General features: G+C 41.9%; 1 protein-coding gene across 1 annotated transcript in view; it reads right to left on the reverse strand.

The window, feature by feature from the left end:
- The window catches only part of LOC143363356 (uncharacterized), a 129,959-nt gene that overhangs the window by 104,196 nt on the left and 1,190 nt on the right, over positions 1-24,573 (reverse strand). The window lies entirely within an intron of this gene.

Below are 24,573 nucleotides of genomic sequence, written 5' to 3' on the forward strand. Positions count from 1 at the left end.
TATCCTCTATCCTATCCTATCCTCTATCCTATCCTATCCTCTATCCTATCCTATCCTCTATCCTATCCTATCCTCTATCCTATCCTATCCTCTATCCTATCCTATCCTCTATCCTATCCTATCCTCTATCCTATCCTATCCTCTATCCTATCCTATCCTCTATCCTATCCTATCCTCTATCCTATCCTATCCTCTATCCCATCCTATCCTCTATAATATCGTATCCTGTATCCTATCTTATCCTTTGTCCTATCCTATCCTCAATCCTATCCTATCCTCTATCCTATCGCATCCTCTATCCTATCCAATCCTCTATCCTATCCTATCCTCTATCCTATCCTATCCTCTATCCTATCCTATCCTCTATCCTATCCTATCCTCTATAATATCGTATCCTCTATAATATCGTATCCTGTATCCTATCCTGTCCTCTTTCCTATCCTATCCTCAATCCAATCCTATCCAATCCTCTATCCTATCCTATCCTCTATAATATCGTATCCTGTATCCTATCTTATCCTCTGTCCTATCCTATCCTCAATCCTATCCTATCCTCTATCCTATCGCATCCTCTATCCTATCCAATCCTCTATCCTATCCTATCCTCTATCCTATCCTATCCTCTATCCTATCCTATCCTATATCCTATCCTATCCTCTATCCTATCCTCTATCCTATCCACTATCCTATCCTCTATCCTATCCTCTATCCTATCCTATCCTCCATAATATCGTATCCTCTATAATATCGTATCCTGTATCCTATCCTGTCCTCTTTCCTATCCTATACTATATCCTATCATATCCTCTATCCTATCCTATCCTCTATCCTATCCTATCCTCTATCCTATCCTATCGTCTATCCCATCCTATCCTCTATCCTATCCAATCCTCTATCCTATCATATCCTCTATCCTATCCTATCCTCTATCCTATCCTATCCTCTATCGACTCCTATCCTCTATGCTATCCAATCCCCTATGTTATCCTCTATCCTACCCTATCCTCCATAATATCCTATCCTCTATCCTATCCTATCCTCTGTCCTATCCTATCCTCTATCCTATCCTATCCTCTATCCTATCCTATCCTCTATCCTATCCTATCCTCTATCCTATCCTATCCTCTATCCTATCCTATCCTGTATCCTATCCTATCCTCTATACTATCCTATCCTCTATCCTATCCGATCTTCTATCCTATCCTATCCTCTATCTTCTAGTATCCTCGATCCTATCCTATCCTCAACCCTATCCTATCCTCAATTCTATCGTATACTCCATCCTATCCTATCCGCTATCCTATCCTATCATCTATCCTATAATATCCTCTATCCTATCCAATACTCTATCCTATCCTCTATCCTATCCTTTATCCTATCCTATCCTCTATCCTATCCTATCCTCTATCCTATCCTATCCTCTATCCTATCCTATACTCTATCCTATCCTATCCACTATCCTATCCTATCCTTTATCCTATCCTATCCTCTATAATATCGTATCCTATATCCTATCCTGTCCTCTTTCCTATCCTATCATCAATCCTATCCTATCCTCTATCCTATCCAATCCCCTATGTTATCCTCTATCATATCCTAATCTCTTTCCTATAATATCATCTATCCTATCCTATCCTCTATCCTATCCTATCCTCTATCCTATCATATCCTCTATCCTATCCTATACTCTATCCTATCCTATCCTCTATCCTATCCTATCCTCTATCCTATCCTATCCTCTATAATATCGTATCCTGTATCCTATCTTATCCTTTGTCCTATCCTATCCTCAATCCTATCCTATCCTCTATCCTATCGCATCCTCTATCCTATCCAATCCTCTATCCTATCCTATCCTCTATCCTATCCTATCCTCTATCCTATCCTATCCTCTATCCTATCCTATCCTCTATCCTATCCTATCCTCTATCCTATCCTATCCTCTATCCTATCCTATCCTCTATAATATCGTATCCTGTATCCTATCTTATCCTTTGTCCTATCCTATCCTCAATCCTATCCTATCCTCTATCCTATCGCATCCTCTATCCTATCCAATCCTCTATCCTATCCTATCCTCTATCCTATCCTATCCTCTATCCTATCCTATCCTCTATCCTATCCTATCCTCTATAATATCGTATCCTCTATAATATCGTATCCTGTATCCTATCCTGTCCTCTTTCCTATCCTATCCTCAATCCAATCCTATCCAATCCTCTATCCTATCCTATCCTCTATAATATCGTATCCTGTATCCTATCTTATCCTCTGTCCTATCCTATCCTCAATCCTATCCTATCCTCTATCCTATCGCATCCTCTATCCTATCCAATCCTCTATCCTATCCTATCCTCTATCCTATCCTATCCTCTATCCTATCCTATCCTATATCCTATCCTATCCTCTATCCTATCCTCTATCTTATCCTCTATCCTATCCTCTATCCTATACTCTATCCTATCCTATCCTCCATAATATCGTATCCTCTATAATATCGTATCCTGTATCCTATCCTGTCCTCTTTCCTATCCTATACTATATCCTATCATATCCTCTATCCTATCCTATCCTCTATCCTATCCTATCCTCTATCCTATCCTATCGTCTATCCCATCCTATCCTCTATCCAATCCAATCCTCTATCCTATCATATCCTCTATCCTATCCTATCCTCTATCCTATCCTATCCTCTATCGACTCCTATCCTCTATGCTATCCAATCCCCTATGTTATCCTCTATCCTACCCTATCCTCTATAATATCCTATCCTCTATCCTATCCTATCCTCTGTCCTATCCTATCCTCTATCCTATCCTATCCTCTATCCTATCCTATCCTCTATCCTATCCTATCCTCTATCCTATCCTATCCTCTATCCTATCCTATCCTGTATCCTATCCTATCCTCTATACTATCCTATTCTCTATCCTATCCGATCTTCTATCCTATCCTATCCTCTATCCTATCCTATCCTCTGTCCTATCCTATCCTCTATCCTATCCTATCCTCTATCTTATCCTATCCTCTATCCTATCCGATCCTCTACCGTCTCCTATCCTGTATCCGATCCAATCCCCTATCCTCTATCCTATCCTATTATCTATCCTATCCTCTATCGTATCGTATCCTCTATCCTATCCTATCCTCTATCTTCTAGTATCCTCGATCCTATCCTATCCTCAACCCTATCCTATCCTCAATTATATCGTATACTCCATCCTATCCTATCCGCTATCCTATCCTATCATCTATCCTATAATATCCTCTATCCTATCCAATACTCTATCCTATCCTCTATCCTATCCTCTATCCTATCCTATCCTCTATCCTATCCTATCCTCTATCCTATCCTATCCTCTATCCTATCCTATACTCTATCCTATCCTATCCACTATCCTATCCTATCCTTTATCCTATCCTATCCTCTATAATATCGTATCCTGTATCCTATCCTGTCCTCTTTCCTATCCTATCATCAATCCTATCCTATCCTCTATCCTATCCAATCCCCTATGTTATCCTCTATCATATCCTAATCTCTTTCCTATAATATCATCTATCCTATCCTATCCTCTATCCTATCCTATCCTCTATCCTATCATATCCTCTATCCTATCCTATACTCTATCCTATCCTATCCACCATCCTATCCTATCCTCTATCCTATCCTATCCTCTATCCTATTCTGTCCTCTTTCCTATCCTATCATCAATCCTATCCTATACTCTATCCTAACCAATCCCCTATGTTATCCCCTATCCTATCCTATCCTCTATAATATCGTATCCACTATCATATCCTATCCTCTTTCCTATAATATCATCTATCCTATCCTATCCTCTATCCTATCCTATCCTCTATCCTATCATATCCTCTATCCTATCCTATCCTCTAACCTATCCTATCCTCTATCCTATCCAATCCTCTATCCTATCCTATCCCCTATCCTATCCTATCATCTATCCTATCGTATCCTCTATAATATCGTATCCTCTATAATATCGTATCCTGTATCCTATCCTGTCCTCTTTCCTATCCTTTCCTCTATCCTATCCTCTATCCTATCCTATCCTGTATCCTATCCTATCCTCTATCATATCCTATCCTCTATCCTATCCTATCCTCTATCCTATCCTATCCTCTATCCTATCCTATCCTCTATCCTATCCAATCCTCTATCCTATCCTATCCCCTATCCTATTTTTTTTTTTTTTTCCGAGGAGGTAATCTCGTTACGGATACCCGAACCCCCCCGGGGGGGGGGGTGGTCCGGGTTATGTGGGACTCCTCGGCTGGTTGGTGCAACGCCGAGTATACCCACTAACTCCTCCCCGTCCGTCCCTAGACTCCTGGGGGCACCCGTGCTCTGCGCGCGCATGTCAATCCGGTGTGCCCCCGCCTTAGCATACCACCCAGGGGGGGGGGGGGGACGCGGCCCCCTCCCGTACCTACTCTATCCTATCCCCTATCCTATCCTATCATCTATCCTATCCTATCCTCTATCCTATCGCATCCTCTATCCTATCCAATCCTCTATCCTATCCTATCCTCTATCCTATCCTATCCTCTATCCTATCCTATCCTCTATCCTATCCTATCCTCTATAATATCGTATCCTCTATAATATCGTATCCTGTATCCTATCCTGTCCTCTTTCCTATCCTATCCTCAATCCAATCCTATCCTCTATCCTATCGTATCCTCTATCCTATCCTATCTTCTTTCCTATCCTATTCTCTATCCTATCCTATCCTCTATAATATCGTATCCTGTATCCTATCTTATCATCTGTCCTATCCTATCCTCAATCCTATCCTATCCTCTATCCTATCGCATCCTCTATACTATCCAATCCTCTATCCTATCCTATCCTCTATCCTATCCTATCGTCTATCCTATCCTATCCTATATCCTATCCTATCCTCTATCCTATCCTATCCTCTATAATATCGTATCCTCTATAATATAGTATCCTGTATCCTATCCTGTCCTCTTTCCTATCCTATACTATATCCTATCATATCCTCTATCCTATCCTATCCTCTATCCTATCCTATCCTCTATCCTATCCTATCGTCTATCCCATCCTATCCTCTATCCTATCCAATCCTCTATCCTATCCTATCCTCTATCCTATCCTATCCTATATCCTATCATATCCTCTATAATAACGTATCCTCTATAATATCGTATCCTCTATAATATCGTATCCTGTATCCTATCCGGTCCTCTTTCCTATCCTATCCTCTATCCTATCCTCTATCATATCCTATCCTCTATCCTATCCTATCCTCTATCCTACCCTATCCTCTATCCTATCATATCCTCTATCCTATCCTATCCTCTATCCTATCCTATCCTCTATCCTATCCTATACTCTATCCTATCCTATCCTCTATCCTACCCTATCCTTTATCCTATCCTATCCTCTATCCTATCCTATCCTCTATAATATCGTATCCTGTATCCTATCTTATCCTCTGTCCTATCCTATCCTCAATCCTATCCTATCCTCTATCCTATCGCATCCTCTATCCTATCCAATCCTCTATCCTATCCTATCCTCTATCCTATCCTATCCTCTATCCTATCCTATCCTCCATCCTATCCTATCCTCTACCCTATACTATCCTCTATCCTATCCTATCCTCCATTCTATCCTATCCTCTATCCTATCCAATTCCCTATGTTATCCTCTATCCTATCCTATCCTCTATAATATCGTGTCCTCTATCATATCCTATCCTCTTTCCTATAATATCATCTATCCTATCCTATCCTCTATCCTATCCTATCCTCTATCCTATCATATCCTCTATCCTATCCTATCCTCTATCCTATCCTATCCTCCATCCTATCCTATCCTCTACCCTATCCTATCCTCTATCCTATCCTATCCTCCATACTATCCTATCCTCTATCCTATCCAATCCCCTATGTTATCCTCTATCCTATCCTATCCTCTATAATATCGTATCCTCTATCCTATCCTATCCTCTATCCTATCCTATCCTCTATCCTATCCTATCCTCTATCCTATCCTATCCTCTATCCTATCCTATAGTCTATCCTATCGCATCCTCTATCCTATCCAATCCTCTATCCTATCCTATCGTCTATCCCATCCTATCCTCTATCCTATCCAATCCTCTATCCTATCCTATCCTCTATCCTATCCTATCCTATATCCTATCATATCCTCTATAATAACGTATCCTCTATAATATCGTATCCTCTATAATATCGTATCCTGTATCCTATCCGGTCCTCTTTCCTATCCTATCCTCTATCCTATCCTCTATCATATCCTATCCTCTATCCTATCCTATCCTCTATCCTACCCTATCCTCTATCCTATCATATCCTCTATCCTATCCTATCCTCTATCCTATCCTATACTCTATCCTATCCTATACTCTATCCTATCCTATCCTCTATCCTACCCTATCCTTTATCCTATCCTATCCTCTATCCTATCCTATCCTCTATAATATCGTATCCTGTATCCTATCTTATCCTCTGTCCTATCCTATCCTCAATCCTATCCTATCCTCTATCCTATCGCATCCTCTATCCTATCCAATCCTCTATCCTATCCTATCCTCTATCCTATCCTATCCTCTATCCTATCCTATCCTCCATCCTATCCTATCCTCTACCCTATACTATCCTCTATCCTATCCTATCCTCCATTCTATCCTATCCTCTATCCTATCCAATTCCCTATGTTATCCTCTATCCTATCCTATCCTCTATAATATCGTGTCCTCTATCATATCCTATCCTCTTTCCTATAATATCATCTATCCTATCCTATCCTCTATCCTATCCTATCCTCTATCCTATCATATCCTCTATCCTATCCTATCCTCTATCCTATCCTATCCTCCATCCTATCCTATCCTCTACCCTATCCTATCCTCTATCCTATCCTATCCTCCATACTATCCTATCCTCTATCCTATCCAATCCCCTATGTTATCCTCTATCCTATCCTATCCTCTATAATATCGTATCCTCTATCCTATCCTATCCTCTATCCTATCCTATCCTCTATCCTATCCTATCCTCTATCCTATCCTATCCTCTATCCTATCCTATAGTCTATCCTATCGCATCCTCTATCCTATCCAATCCTCTATCCTATCCTATCCTCTATCCTATCCTCTCCTCTATCCTATCCTATCCTATATCCTATCCTATCCTCTATCCTATCCTATCCTCCATAATATCGTATCCTCTATAATATCGTATCCTGTATCCTATCCTGTCCTCTTTTCTATCCTATACTATATCCTACCATATCCTCTATCCTATCCTATCCTCTATCCTATCGCATCCTCTATCCTATCCAATCCTCTATCCTATCCTATCCTCTATCCTATCCTATCCTATATCCTATCCTATCCTCTATCCTATCCTATCCTCCATAATATCGTATCCTGTATAATATCGTATCCTGTATCCTATCCTGTCCTCTTTCCTATCCTATACTATATCCTATCATATCCTCTATCCTATCGTATCCTCTATCCTATCCTATCCTCTATCCTATCCTATCGTCTATCCCATCCTATCCTCTATTCTATCCAATCCTCTATCCTATCCTATCCTATCCTATATCCTATCATATCCTCTATAATATCGTATCCTCTATAATATCGTATCCTGTATCCTATCCTGTCCTCTTTCCTATCCTATCCTCTATCCTATCCTATCCTCTATCCTATCCTATCCTCTATAATATCGTATCCTCTATAATATCGTATCCTGTATCCTATCCTATCCTCTGTAGTATCCTATCCTCTATCCTATCGCATCCTCGATCCTATCCAATCCTCTGTCCTATCCTATCCTCTATCCTATCCTATCCTGTATCCTATCCTATCCTCTATCCTATCCTATCCTCTATCCTATCATATCCTCTATAATATCGTATCCTCTATAATATCGTATCCTCTATCCTATCCTATCCTCTATCCTATCCTATCCTCTATCCTATTCAATCCTCTATCCTATCCTATCCTCTATCCTATCCTATCCTCTACCCTATCCTATCCTATATCCTATCCTATCCTCTATCCTATCCTATCCTCTATCGTATCGCATCCTCTATCCTATCCTATCCTCTATCCTATCATATCCTCTATAATATCGTATCCTCTATAATATCGTATCCTCTATCCTATCATATCCTCTATCCTATTCAATCCTCTATCCTATCCTATCCTCTATCCTATCCTATCCTCTACCCTATCCTATCCTATATCCTATCCTATCCTGTATCCTATCCTATCCTCTATCCTATCCTATCCTCTATCCTATTCAATCCTCTATCCTATCCTATCCTCTATCCTATCCTATCCTCTACCCTATCCTATCCTATATCCTATCCTATCCTCTATCCTATCCTATCCTCTTTCGTATCGCATCCTCTATCCTATCCTATCCTGTATCTTCTCCTATCCTCGATCCTATCCTATCCTCAACCCTATCCTATCCTCAATTCTATCGTATACTCCATCCTATCCTATCCGCTATCCTATCCTATCCTCTATCCTATAATATCCTCTATAATATCGTATCCTGTATAATATCGTATCCTCTATCCTATCCTATCCTCTATCCTATCCTATCCTCTATCCTCTTCAATCCTCTATCCTATCCTATCCTCTATCCTATCCTATCCTCTACCCTATCCTATCCTATATCCTATCCTATCCTCTATCCTATCCTATCCTCTATCGTATCGCATCCTCTATCCTATCCTATCCTCTATCTTCTCCTATCCTCGATCCTATCCTATCCTCTATCCTATCCTATCCTCTATCCTATCCTATACTCTATCCTATCCTATCCTCTATCTTCTCCTATCCTCGATCCTATCCTATCCTCAACCCTATCCTATCCTCAATTCTATCGTATACTCCATCCTATCCTATCCGCTATCCTATCCTATCCTCTATCCTATAATATCCTCTATCCTATCCAATACTCTATCCTATCCTCTATCCTATCCTCTATCGTATCCTATCCTCTATCCTATCCTATCCTCTATCCTATCCTATCCTCTATCCTATCCTATCCTCCATCCTATCCCATCCTCTATCCTATCCTATCATCTATCCTATCCTATCCTCTATCCTATCCTATCCTCTATCCTATCCTATCCTCTATCCTATCCTATCCTCTATCCTATCCTATACTCTATCCTATCCTATCCTCTATCCTATCCTATCCTTTATCCTATCCTATCCTCTATAATATCGTATCCTGTATCCTATCCTGTCCTCTTTCCTATCCTATCATCAATCCTATCCTATCCTCTATCCTATCCAATCCCCTATGTTATCCTCTATCATATCCTATCCTCTTTCCTATAATATCATCTATCCTATCCTATCCTCTATCCTATCCTATCCTCTATCCTATCATATCCTCTATCCTATCCTATCCTCTATCCTATCCTATCCTCCATCCTATCCTATCCTCTATCCTATCCTATCCTCTATCCTATCCTCTATCCTATCCTATCCTCCATCCTATTCTATCCTCTATCCTATAATATCCTCTATCCTTTCCTATCCTCTATCCTATCCAATCCTCTACCGTCTCCTATCCTGTATCCGATCCAATCCCCTATCCTCTATCCTATCCTATTCTCTATCCTATCCTCTATCGTATCGTATCCTCTATCCTATCCTATCCTCTATCTTCTCCTATCCTCGATCCTATCCTATCCTCAACTTTATCCTATCCTCAATTCTATCGTATACTCCATCCTATCCTATCCGCTATCCTATCCTATCATCTATCCTATAATATCCTCTATCTTATCCAATACTCTATCCTATCAACTATCCTATCCTCTATCGTATCCTATCCTCTATCCTATCCTATCCTCTATCCTATCCTATATCCTATCCTATCCTCTATCCTATCCTATCCTCTATCGTATCGCATCCTCTATCCTATCCTATCCGCTATCCTATCCTATCCTCTATCCTATAATATCCTCTATCCTATCCAATACTCTATCCTATCCTCTATCCTATCCTCTATCGTATCCTATCCTCTATCCTATCCTATCCTCTATCCTATCCTATCCTCTATCCTATCCTATCCTCCATCCTATCCCATCCTCTATCCTATCCTATCCTCTATCCTATCCTATCCTCTATCCTATGCTATCCTCTATCCTATCCTATCCTCTATCCTATCCTATCCTCTATCCTATCCTATCCTCTATCCTATCCTATACTCTATCCTATCCTATCCTCTATAATATCGTATCCTCTATCCTATCCTATCCTCTATCCTATCCTATCCTCTATCCTATCCTATACTCTATCCTATCCTATCCTCTATAATATCGTATCCTGTATCCTATCCTGTCCTCTTTCCTATCCTATCATCAATCCTATCCTATCCTCTATCCTATCCAATCCCCTATGTTATCCTCTATCATATCCTATCCTCTTTCCTATAATATCATCTATCCTATCCTATCCTCTATCCTATCCTATCCTCTATCCTATCATATCCTCTATCCTATCCTATCCTCTATCCTATCCAAACCTCTATCCTATCCTATACTCTATCCTATCCTATCCTCTATCCTACACTATCCTTTATCCTATCCTATCCTCTATCCTATCCTATCCTCTATAATATCGTATCCTGTATCCTATCTTATCCTTTGTCCTATCCTATCCTCAATCCTATCCTATCCTCTATCCTATCGCATCCTCTATCCTATCCAATCCTCTATCCTATCCTATCCTCTATCCTATCCTATCCTCTATCCTATCCTATACTCTATCCTATCCTATCCTCTATAATATCGTATCCTCTATAATATCGTATCCTCTATCCTATAATATCCTCTATCCTATCCTATCCTCTATCCTATCCTCTATCCTATCCTCTATCGTATCCTATCCTCTATCCTATCCTATCCTCTATCCTATCCTATCCTCTATCCTATCCTATCCTCCATCCTATCCCATCCTCTATCCTATCCTATACTCTATCCTATCCTATCCTCTATCCTATCCTATCCTTTATCCTATCCTATCCTCTATAATATCGTATCCTGTATCCTATCCTGTCCTCTTTCCTATCCTATCATCAATCCTATCCAATCCTCTATCCTATCCTATCCTCTATCCTATCCTATCCTCTATCCTATCCTATACTCTATCCTATCCTATCCTCTATAATATCGTATCCTCTATAATATCGTATCCTCTATCCTATAATATCCTCTATCCTATCCTATCCTCTATCCTATCCTCTATCCTATCCTCTATCGTATCCTATCCTCTATCCTATCCTATCCTCTATCCTATCATATCCTCAATCCTATCCTATCCTCTATCCTATCGCATCCTCTATCCTATCCAATCCTCTATCCTATCCTATCCTCTATCCTATCCTATCCTCTATCCTATCCTATCCTCTATCCTATCCTATCCTCTATAATATCGTATCCTCTATAATATCGTATCCTGTATCCTATCCTGTCCTCTTTCCTATCCTATCCTCAATCCAATCCTATCCAATCCTCTATCCTATCCTATCCTCTATAATATCGTATCCTGTATCCTATCTTATCCTCTGTCCTATCCTATCCTCAATCCTATCCTATCCTCTATCCTATCGCATCCTCTATCCTATCCAATCCTCTATCCTATCCTATCCTCTATCCTATCCTATCCTCTATCCTATCCTATCCTATATCCTATCCTATCCTCTATCCTATCCTCTATCTTATCCTCTATCCTATCCTCTATCCTATACTCTATCCTATCCTATCCTCCATAATATCGTATCCTCTATAATATCGTATCCTGTATCCTATCCTGTCCTCTTTCCTATCCTATACTATATCCTATCATATCCTCTATCCTATCCTATCCTCTATCCTATCCTATCCTCTATCCTATCCTATCGTCTATCCCATCCTATCCTCTATCCAATCCAATCCTCTATCCTATCATATCCTCTATCCTATCCTATCCTCTATCCTATCCTATCCTCTATCGACTCCTATCCTCTATGCTATCCAATCCCCTATGTTATCCTCTATCCTACCCTATCCTCTATAATATCCTATCCTCTATCCTATCCTATCCTCTGTCCTATCCTATCCTCTATCCTATCCTATCCTCTATCCTATCCTATCCTCTATCCTATCCTATCCTCTATCCTATCCTATCCTCTATCCTATCCTATCCTGTATCCTATCCTATCCTCTATACTATCCTATTCTCTATCCTATCCGATCTTCTATCCTATCCTATCCTCTATCCTATCCTATCCTCTATCTTATCCTATCCTCTATCCTATCCGATCCTCTACCGTCTCCTATCCTGTATCCGATCCAATCCCCTATCCTCTATCCTATCCTATTATCTATCCTATCCTCTATCGTATCGTATCCTCTATCCTATCCTATCCTCTATCTTCTAGTATCCTCGATCCTATCCTATCCTCAACCCTATCCTATCCTCAATTATATCGTATACTCCATCCTATCCTATCCGCTATCCTATCCTATCATCTATCCTATAATATCCTCTATCCTATCCAATACTCTATCCTATCCTCTATCCTATCCTCTATCCTATCCTATCCTCTATCCTATCCTATCCTCTATCCTATCCTATCCTCTATCCTATCCTATACTCTATCCTATCCTATCCACTATCCTATCCTATCCTTTATCCTATCCTATCCTCTATAATATCGTATCCTGTATCCTATCCTGTCCTCTTTCCTATCCTATCATCAATCCTATCCTATCCTCTATCCTATCCAATCCCCTATGTTATCCTCTATCATATCCTAATCTCTTTCCTATAATATCATCTATCCTATCCTATCCTCTATCCTATCCTATCCTCTATCCTATCATATCCTCTATCCTATCCTATACTCTATCCTATCCTATCCACCATCCTATCCTATCCTCTATCCTATCCTATCCTCTATCCTATTCTGTCCTCTTTCCTATCCTATCATCAATCCTATCCTATACTCTATCCTAACCAATCCCCTATGTTATCCCCTATCCTATCCTATCCTCTATAATATCGTATCCACTATCATATCCTATCCTCTTTCCTATAATATCATCTATCCTATCCTATCCTCTATCCTATCCTATCCTCTATCCTATCATATCCTCTATCCTATCCTATCCTCTAACCTATCCTATCCTCTATCCTATCCAATCCTCTATCCTATCCTATCCCCTATCCTATCCTATCATCTATCCTATCGTATCCTCTATAATATCGTATCCTCTATAATATCGTATCCTGTATCCTATCCTGTCCTCTTTCCTATCCTTTCCTCTATCCTATCCTCTATCCTATCCTATCCTGTATCCTATCCTATCCTCTATCATATCCTATCCTCTATCCTATCCTATCCTCTATCCTATCCTATCCTCTATCCTATCCTATCCTCTATCCTATCCAATCCTCTATCCTATCCTATCCCCTATCCTATTTTTTTTTTTTTTTTTCCGAGGAGGTAATCTCGTTACGGATACCCGAACCCCCCCGGGGGGGGGGGGGGTGGTCCGGGTTATGTGGGACTCCTCGGCTGGTTGGTGCAACGCCGAGTATACCCACTAACTCCTCCCCGTCCGTCCCTAGACTCCTGGGGGCACCCGTGCTCTGCGCGCGCATGTCAATCCGGTGTGCCCCCGCCTTAGCATACCACCCAGGGGGGGGGGGGACGCGGCCCCCTCCCGTACCTACTCTATCCTATCCCCTATCCTATCCTATCATCTATCCTATCCTATCCTCTATCCTATCGCATCCTCTATCCTATCCAATCCTCTATCCTATCCTATCCTCTATCCTATCCTATCCTCTATCCTATCCTATCCTCTATCCTATCCTATCCTCTATAATATCGTATCCTCTATAATATCGTATCCTGTATCCTATCCTGTCCTCTTTCCTATCCTATCCTCAATCCAATCCTATCCTCTATCCTATCGTATCCTCTATCCTATCCTATCTTCTTTCCTATCCTATTCTCTATCCTATCCTATCCTCTATAATATCGTATCCTGTATCCTATCTTATCATCTGTCCTATCCTATCCTCAATCCTATCCTATCCTCTATCCTATCGCATCCTCTATACTATCCAATCCTCTATCCTATCCTATCCTCTATCCTATCCTATCGTCTATCCTATCCTATCCTATATCCTATCCTATCCTCTATCCTATCCTATCCTCTATAATATCGTATCCTCTATAATATAGTATCCTGTATCCTATCCTGTCCTCTTTCCTATCCTATACTATATCCTATCATATCCTCTATCCTATCCTATCCTCTATCCTATCCTATCCTCTATCCTATCCTATCGTCTATCCCATCCTATCCTCTATCCTATCCAATCCTCTATCCTATCCTATCCTCTATCCTATCCTATCCTATATCCTATCATATCCTCTATAATAACGTATCCTCTATAATATCGTATCCTCTATAATATCGTATCCTGTATCCTATCCGGTCCTCTTTCCTATCCTATCCTCTATCCTATCCTCTATCATATCCTATCCTCTATCCTATCCTATCCTCTATCCTACCCTATCCTCTATCCTATCATATCCTCTATCCTATCCTATCCTCTATCCTATCCTATCCTCTATCCTATCCTATACTCTATCCTATCCTATCCTCTATCCTACCCTATCCTTTATCCTATCCTATCCTCTATCCTATCCTATCCTCTATAATATCGTATCCTGTATCCTATCTTATCCTCTGTCCTATCCTATCCTCAATCCTATCCTATCCTCTATCCTATCGCATCCTCTATCCTATCCAATCCTCTATCCTATCCTATCCTCTATCCTATCCTATCCTCTATCCTATCCTATCCTCCATCCTATCCTATCCTCTACCCTATACTATCCTCTATCCTATCCTATCCTCCATTCTATCCTATCCTCTATCCTATCCAATTCCCTATGTTATCCTCTATCCTATCCTATCCTCTATAATATCGTGTCCTCTATCATATCCTATCCTCTTTCCTATAATATCATCTATCCTATCCTATCCTCTATCCTATCCTATCCTCTATCCTATCATATCCTCTATCCTATCCTATCCTCTATCCTATCCTATCCTCCATCCTATCCTATCCTCTACCCTATCCTATCCTCTATCCTATCCTATCCTCCATACTATCCTATCCTCTATCCTATCCAATCCCCTATCCAATCCTCTATCCTATCCTATCCTCTATCCTATCCTATCCTATATCCTATCATATCCTCTATAATAACGTATCCTCTATAATATCGTATCCTCTATCCTACCCTATCCTCTATCCTATCATATCCTCTATCCTATCCTATCCTCTATCCTATCCTATCCTCTATCCTATCCTATACTCTATCCTATCCTATCCTCTATCCTACCCTATCCTTTATCCTATCCTATCCTCTATCCTATCCTATCCTCTATAATATCGTATCCTGTATCCTATCTTATCCTCTGTCCTATCCTATCCTCAATCCTATCCTATCCTCTATCCTATCGCATCCTCTATCCTATCCAATCCTCTATCCTATCCTATCCTCTATCCTATCCTATCCTCTATCCTATCCTATCCTCCATCCTATCCTATCCTCTACCCTATACTATCCTCTATCCTATCCTATCCTCCATTCTATCCTATCCTCTATCCTATCCAATTCCCTATGTTATCCTCTATCCTATCCTATCCTCTATAATATCGTGTCCTCTATCATATCCTATCCTCTTTCCTATAATATCATCTATCCTATCCTATCCTCTATCCTATCCTATCCTCTATCCTATCATATCCTCTATCCTATCCTATCCTCTATCCTATCCTATCCTCCATCCTATCCTATCCTCTACCCTATCCTATCCTCTATCCTATCCTATCCTCCATACTATCCTATCCTCTATCCTATCCAATCCCCTATGTTATCCTCTATCCTATCCTATCCTCTATAATATCGTATCCTCTATCCTATCCTATCCTCTATCCTATCCTATCCTCTATCCTATCCTATCCTCTATCCTATCCTATAGTCTATCCTATCGCATCCTCTATCCTATCCAATCCTCTATCCTATCCTATCCTCTATCCTATCCTCTCCTCTATCCTATCCTATCCTATATCCTATCCTATCCTCTATCCTATCCTATCCTCCATAATATCGTATCCTCTATAATATCGTATCCTGTATCCTATCCTGTCCTCTTTTCTATCCTATACTATATCCTACCATATCCTCTATCCTATCCTATCCTCTATCCTATCGCATCCTCTATCCTATCCAATCCTCTATCCTATCCTATCCTCTATCCTATCCTATCCTCTATCCTATCCTATCCTCTATCCTATCCTATCCTCTATAATATCGTATCCTCTATAATATCGTATCCTGTATCCTATCCTGTCCTCTTTCCTATCCTATCCTCAATGCAATCCTATCCTCTATCCTATCCTATCCTCTATAATATCGTATCCTGTATCCTATCTTATCCTCTGTCCTATCCTATCCTCAATCCTATCCTATCCTCTATCCTATCGCATCCTCTATCCTATCCAATCCTCTATCTTATCCTATCCTCTATCCTATCCTATCCTCTATCCTATCCTATCCTATATCCTATCCTATCCTCTATCCTATCCTATCCTCCATAATATCGTATCCTGTATAATATCGTATCCTGTATCCTATCCTGTCCTCTTTCCTATCCTATACTATATCCTATCATATCCTCTATCCTATCGTATCCTCTATCCTATCCTATCCTCTATCCTATCCTATCGTCTATCCCATCCTATCCTCTATTCTATCCAATCCTCTATCCTATCCTATCCTATCCTATATCCTATCATATCCTCTATAATATCGTATCCTCTATAATATCGTATCCTGTATCCTATCCTGTCCTCTTTCCTATCCTATCCTCTATCCTATCCTATCCTCTATCCTATCCTATCCTCTATAATATCGTATCCTCTATAATATCGTATCCTGTATCCTATCCTATCCTCTGTAGTATCCTATCCTCTATCCTATCGCATCCTCGATCCTATCCAATCCTCTGTCCTATCCTATCCTCTATCCTATCCTATCCTGTATCCTATCCTATCCTCTATCCTATCCTATCCTCTATCCTATCATATCCTCTATAATATCGTATCCTCTATAATATCGTATCCTCTATCCTATCCTATCCTCTATCCTATCCTATCCTCTATCCTATTCAATCCTCTATCCTATCCTATCCTCTATCCTATCCTATCCTCTACCCTATCCTATCCTATATCCTATCCTATCCTCTATCCTATCCTATCCTCTATCGTATCGCATCCTCTATCCTATCCTATCCTCTATCCTATCATATCCTCTATAATATCGTATCCTCTATAATATCGTATCCTCTATCCTATCATATCCTCTATCCTATTCAATCCTCTATCCTATCCTATCCTCTATCCTATCCTATCCTCTACCCTATCCTATCCTATATCCTATCCTATCCTGTATCCTATCCTATCCTCTATCCTATCCTATCCTCTATCCTATTCAATCCTCTATCCTATCCTATCCTCTATCCTATCCTATCCTCTACCCTATCCTATCCTATATCCTATCCTATCCTCTATCCTATCCTATCCTCTTTCGTATCGCATCCTCTATCCTATCCTATCCTGTATCTTCTCCTATCCTCGATCCTATCCTATCCTCAACCCTATCCTATCCTCAATTCTATCGTATACTCCATCCTATCCTATCCGCTATCCTATCCTATCCTCTATCCTATAATATCCTCTATAATATCGTATCCTGTATAATATCGTATCCTCTATCCTATCCTATCCTCTATCCTATCCTATCCTCTATCCTCTTCAATCCTCTATCCTATCCTATCCTCTATCCTATCCTATCCTCTACCCTATCCTATCCTATATCCTATCCTATCCTCTATCCTATCCTATCCTCTATCGTATCGCATCCTCTATCCTATCCTATCCTCTATCTTCTCCTATCCTCGATCCTATCCTATCCTCTATCCTATCCTATCCTCTATCCTATCCTATACTCTATCCTATCCTATCCTCTATCTTCTCCTATCCTCGATCCTATCCTATCCTCAACCCTATCCTATCCTCAATTCTATCGTATACTCCATCCTATCCTATCCGCTATCCTATCCTATCCTCTATCCTATAATATCCTCTATCCTATCCAATACTCTATCCTATCCTCTATCCTATCCTCTATCGTATCCTATCCTCTATCCTATCCTATCCTCTATCCTATCCTATCCTCTATCCTATCCTATCCTCCATCCTATCCCATCCTCTATCCTATCCTATCATCTATCCTATCCTATCCTCTATCCTATCCTATCCTCTATCCTATCCTATCCTCTATCCTATCCTATCCTCTATCCTATCCTATACTCTATCCTATCCTATCCTCTATCCTATCCTATCCTTTATCCTATCCTATCCTCTATAATATCGTATCCTGTATCCTATCCTGTCCTCTTTCCTATCCTATCATCAATCCTATCCTATCCTCTATCCTATCCAATCCCCTATGTTATCCTCTATCATATCCTATCCTCTTTCCTATAATATCATCTATCCTATCCTATCCTCTATCCTATCCTATCCTCTATCCTATCATATCCTCTATCCTATCCTATCCTCTATCCTATCCTATCCTCCATCCTATCCTATCCTCTATCCTATCCTATCCTCTATCCTATCCTCTATCCTATCCTATCCTCCATCCTATTCTATCCTCTATCCTATAATATCCTCTATCCTTTCCTATCCTCTATCCTATCCAATCCTCTACCGTCTCCTATCCTGTATCCGATCCAATCCCCTATCCTCTATCCTATCCTATTCTCTATCCTATCCTCTATCGTATCGTATCCTCTATCCTATCCTATCCTCTATCTTCTCCTATCCTCGATCCTATCCTATCCTCAACTTTATCCTATCCTCAATTCTATCGTATACTCCATCCTATCCTATCCGCTATCCTATCCTATCATCTATCCTATAATATCCTCTATCTTATCCAATACTCTATCCTATCAACTATCCTATCCTCTATCGTATCCTATCCTCTATCCTATCCTATCCTCTATCCTATCCTATATCCTATCCTATCCTCTATCCTATCCTATCCTCTATCGTATCGCATCCTCTATCCTATCCTATCCGCTATCCTATCCTATCCTCTATCCTATAATATCCTCTATCCTATCCAATACTCTATCCTATCCTCTATCCTATCCAATACTCTATCCTATCCTCTATCCTATCCTCTATCGTATCCTATCCTCTATCCTATCCTATCCTCTATCCTATCCTATCCTCTATCCTATCCTATCCTCCATCCTATCCCATCCTCTATCCTATCCTATCCTCTATCCTATCCTATCCTCTATCCTATGCTATCCTCTATCCTATCCTATCCTCTATCCTATCCTATCCTCTATCCTATCCTATCCTCTATCCTATCCTATACTCTATCCTATCCTATCCTCTATAATATCGTATCCTCTATCCTATCCTATCCTCTATCCTATCCTATCCTCTATCCTATCCTATACTCTATCCTATCCTATCCTCTATAATATCGTATCCTGTATCCTATCCTGTCCTCTTTCCTATCCTATCATCAATCCTATCCTATCCTCTATCCTATCCAATCCCCTATGTTATCCTCTATCATATCCTATCCTCTTTCCTATAATATCATCTATCCTATCCTATCCTATCCTCTATCCTATCATATCCTCTATCCTATCCTATCCTCTATCCTATCCTATCCTCCATCCTATCCTATCCTCTATCCTATCCTATCCTCTATCCTATCCTGTCCTCTTTCCTATCCTATCATCAATCCTATCCTATACTCTATCCTATCCAATCCCCTATGTTATCCCCTATCCTATCCTATCCTCTATAATATCGTATCCTCTATCATATCCTATCCTCTTTCCTATAATATCATCTATCCTATCCTATCCTCTATCCTATCCTATCCTCTATCCTATCATATCCTCTATCCTATCCTATCCTCTATCCTATCCAAACCTCTATCCTATCCTATACTCTATCCTATCCTATCCTCTATCCTACACTATCCTTTATCCTATCCTATCCTCTATCCTATCCTATCCTCTATAATATCGTATCCTGTATCCTATCTTATCCTTTGTCCTATCCTATCCTCAATCCTATCCTATCCTCTATCCTATCGCATCCTCTATCCTATCCAATCCTCTATCCTATCCTATCCTCTATCCTATCCTATCCTCTATCCTATCCTATACTCTATCCTATCCTATCCTCTATAATATCGTATCCTCTATAATATCGTATCCTCTATCCTATAATATCCTCTATCCTATCCTATCCTCTATCCTATCCTCTATCCTATCCTCTATCGTATCCTATCCTCTATCCTATCCTATCCTCTATCCTATCCTATCCTCTATCCTATCCTATCCTCCATCCTATCCCATCCTCTATCCTATCCTATACTCTATCCTATCCTATCCTCTATCCTATCCTATCCTTTATCCTATCCTATCCTCTATAATATCGTATCCTGTATCCTATCCTGTCCTCTTTCCTATCCTATCATCAATCCTATCCTATCCTCTATCCTATCCAATCCCCTATGTTATCCTCTATCATATCCTATCCTCTTTCCTATAATATCATCTATCCTATCCTATCCTATCCTCTATCCTATCATATCCTCTATCCTATCCTATCCTCTATCCTATCCTATCCTCCATCCTATCCTATCCTCTATCCTATCCTATCCTCTATCCTATCCTGTCCTCTTTCCTATCCTATCATCAATCCTATCCTATACTCTATCCTATCCAATCCCCTATGTTATCCCCTATCCTATCCTATCCTCTATAATATCGTATCCTCTATCATATCCTATCCTCTTTCCTATAATATTGAAGGAACAGGGTTATATAAGGCGGGTGCCTTAGAACAAGTGTTCAAAATCAGGTTACGTGACTGAGTCCTTTATTTACAATAAAGAGTGATGTCGCGAGAGCGTCCGGGGTGGTTCAACTAAAACCGGCGATTCGCTTAGACTCGCGGTTGAACTGTATTGCAACTTAACAACGACCGGACTAGCTCTAAGTCACTCGGCGGATACGCGGCTGTGTCTCGACTTCGTGACTTGCTCCTCGCGTCGGTAGTCTCTGCCTTATATCTTCAAAAATGCTTGTCGGCTGATTGGTGGAAGTCCTTGCGGGGAACTTCCACCAATCCGTGCATTTTGCATAACACGCCCACGTTCCACGCCTCTCGTGCGTGGGAAGGGTGAGCGTGTCGTTCTGTTAAAAATCTAATTTTGGTGATGCAGCGGGGTGTCTTCCGGGCCCCGTGCTAAGTGCGGTACGTGACTGCTGGCTTACGTCAACGGGCCCAGCTTTCCCGGGTGATAGAAACCAGGCACGCGTCGCTGGGACACTCTAGGCTGGAGACCCTTAGACTACCCAAAATTTATGGCGTCCACTTGCGCTATTGAGTTCGTCGCTAGGAACTACAAGGACACATCTGTCCGCTAAGTGGCCAAAAACGTTAAAGACGTTTTCTCACAAATAGCGTCTTATGCTGTGCAAACCATAAATCTTTCTTGGTGCTGGTGCGCTGAAGATTTCTCTTCCGGCGCCCCGCTAGCCGCTACATCACCCCCTTACCAGTGCTAACGCTATCCTAACTTAATCCTAATTACCGGGTAATCTATACCTATTCTTATTGTAGCTGGCTATTTACAAAATGTACAATATATATACGACGTGGCAAGGTTGTCTCACGTTCCGACCTGCAGGTAGTCAGGAAATCTAACGCGTCTACCTGAGCGCGTGTGGACAGGTACCTGCGCGGGGGTCGGCTCGGTCGTCGGTTGCGAGTCTTTGTATCGTACGGTCTCGTCACCGTTTACCGTGTACGCGGGTTTAAGGCGGTCAATGGTTACCGTTGTGTCTTTTCCGCGCACTCGAATCTTGAAATTCTTCCCGTTACGCGAAATAACTGGGAAAGGTCCTTCGTACGCGTTTTGCAATGGGGTCCGCGTTGCGTCGGTACGAAGGTACACGTGGGAGGCGGTCGCTAGGTCTTTGTAGACAAACACTTTGTTGCCACCATGACGCGATCCCGGCACCGGGCGAACGTCGCGGAAGTGTTCGCGTAACTGCCTCACCATGCTCGCGGGGTCTTCGTTGCTCGCCGTGTTGGTAAAAAATTCGGCAGGTAGCCGAACGCTCTCGCCATAGACGAGCTCTGCCGTTGATGCCAGCAGGTCGTCCCGATACGCTGCCCTAATACCTAAAAGTACTACGGGCAACGCATCGGTCCAACGTTGCGTGCCGTGGCACTTTATGGCAGCTTTGAGCTGTCTATGGAAGCGCTCGACCATGCCGTTTGCCGCCGGATGATAGGCTGCAGTTCGAATATGCTTCGCGCCTAATAAATTGCTCAGGTGTTTGAACAACTGCGATTCGAACTGCCTACCCTGGTCCGTTGTGATCCGGATGGGGGTACCGAATCTAGCCACCCATCCGGCGACAAACTCTTTCGCTACCGTTTCTGCCTCGATATTGGCGATCGGAAAGGCTTCGGGCCAACGCGTGAAGCGATCGACGCATGTGAGGCAGTATCTTTTGCCGTCTGATATCGGTAGCGGGCCCACCAAATCGAGATGGATGTGCTCGAATCTGGCGGACGGCGCTTTGAATTCCGATATCGGGCTGAAGACATGTCTACTCGTTTTAGCGCGCTGACATTCGGTACAACTGCGAGCCCAAGCGCGACAGTCGCGTTCTATCGACGGCCAAACAAATCTCTGTTTGCAGAGTTTCGCGGTGGCCTTGATACCTGGATGGGCGCAGTTATGGACAGCTGAGAACGCGTGTCGGCGAAACGGTGCTGTTACGAATGGGCGCGCGACATTCGTTGACACGTCGCAATAGACTTCGACGTCGCTGTCGATTAATTTGACGCGCTTGAGCGTTAATGAGGTGTCGGACGCGGTTAAGAACTTGTCGACTTCTTTGTCGTTTTCTTGCGAACGAGCTAATTCCGCGTAGTCTATAGTCGACGCGATGGATTCGATTCGCGATAGTGCGTCCGCCACCTCGTTATCTTTGCCGCTGATGTGCCGAATGTCAGTGGTGAACTGGCCTACGTAATCCAGATACCGAAACTGTCGAGGGGAACATTTGTCGGATCTCTGGTTGAACGCGAAAGTCAGAGGTTTATGATCGGTGTATATCGTGAACGAACGACCTTCGACCATATGTCGGAATTTCTTAACCGCTGTATATATCGCTAGAAGTTCGCGATCGTATGCGCTGTAGTTACGCTGTGCGGGCGACATGGATTTCGTGTGGAAGGCTAGTGGCCTCCACGAATTTCCTTGTCGCTGTTGCAGCGTTGCTCCGATCGCGAAATCCGACGCATCCACCATAATCGCGAGTTGCGAACGACTCGATGGATGCGTTAGTAGCGTAGCGTTGGCAAGTGCATCTTTGGATGCTTGAAACGCTGTTTCCGCTTCACCTGACCATTGGATCGGGGCGTTGCCTTTCGCCGTCCGACCGCTGAGCAGGTGGTGAAGCGGTGTTTGTACCGCCGCGGCGTTAGGTATGAACCGTCTATAAAAGTTTAACATACCGAGGAACCTACGGAGCTGTTTCGCGGTCTCTGGTTTCGGAAATTCGTTTATGGCCTTTACTTTTTCAGGTAGAGGCCTCGTGCCGTTGCCGTTCACAATATACCCGAGAAACTTGACTTCGGTAGCGGCGAATACGCATTTGCTCGGGTTGACGATGACACCGTACTCGTTAAGCCGCTCGAGGAGTTGACGCAGATGTTCCATATGCTCGTCTTCATCGACTGACGCTACTAGAATATCGTCTAGATACGCATAGCAAAAATCGAAACCGCGTAAGACGGTGTCGATGAAGCGTTGGAACGTCTGCGCCGCGTTGCGCAAACCGAACGGCATGACGGTGTACTCGTACAACCCGAACGGCGTCGTTACCGCGGTCTTCGGAATATCGCGAGGGTTTACCGGTATCTGGTGGTACGCGCGGACCAGGTCTAACGTAGTAAACACTGTCTTCCCTGCTAATGTTCGCGCGAAGTCCTCGATATGTGGTATGGGATACCGGTCGGGGATCGTGCGAGCGTTTAAGGTCCTGTAATCGCCGCAGGGCCGCCATCCGTTGTCCTTCTTCTGCACCATGTGTAGGGCAGAAGCCCACTGGCTTTTAGAAGGACGGATGTGACCCCGAGATAACAGTTCCTCGAACTCTGCGCGAGCGACCTTGTACATATCGGTGGACAATCGGCGGGTCTTACAATACGCGGGAGTGCCGGGAGTCGTTACAATATGATGTACAACATCGTGTTTGACTTGCCTAGGAGTCGCTGTGGGTCGGGTCACGTCGGGAAACTGGGCTAGCAGCTGGTG

The sequence above is a fragment of the Halictus rubicundus genome, unplaced genomic scaffold (assembly GCF_050948215.1).
Source record: "Halictus rubicundus isolate RS-2024b unplaced genomic scaffold, iyHalRubi1_principal scaffold0038, whole genome shotgun sequence".
Lineage (NCBI taxonomy): Eukaryota > Metazoa > Arthropoda > Insecta > Hymenoptera > Halictidae > Halictus > Halictus rubicundus.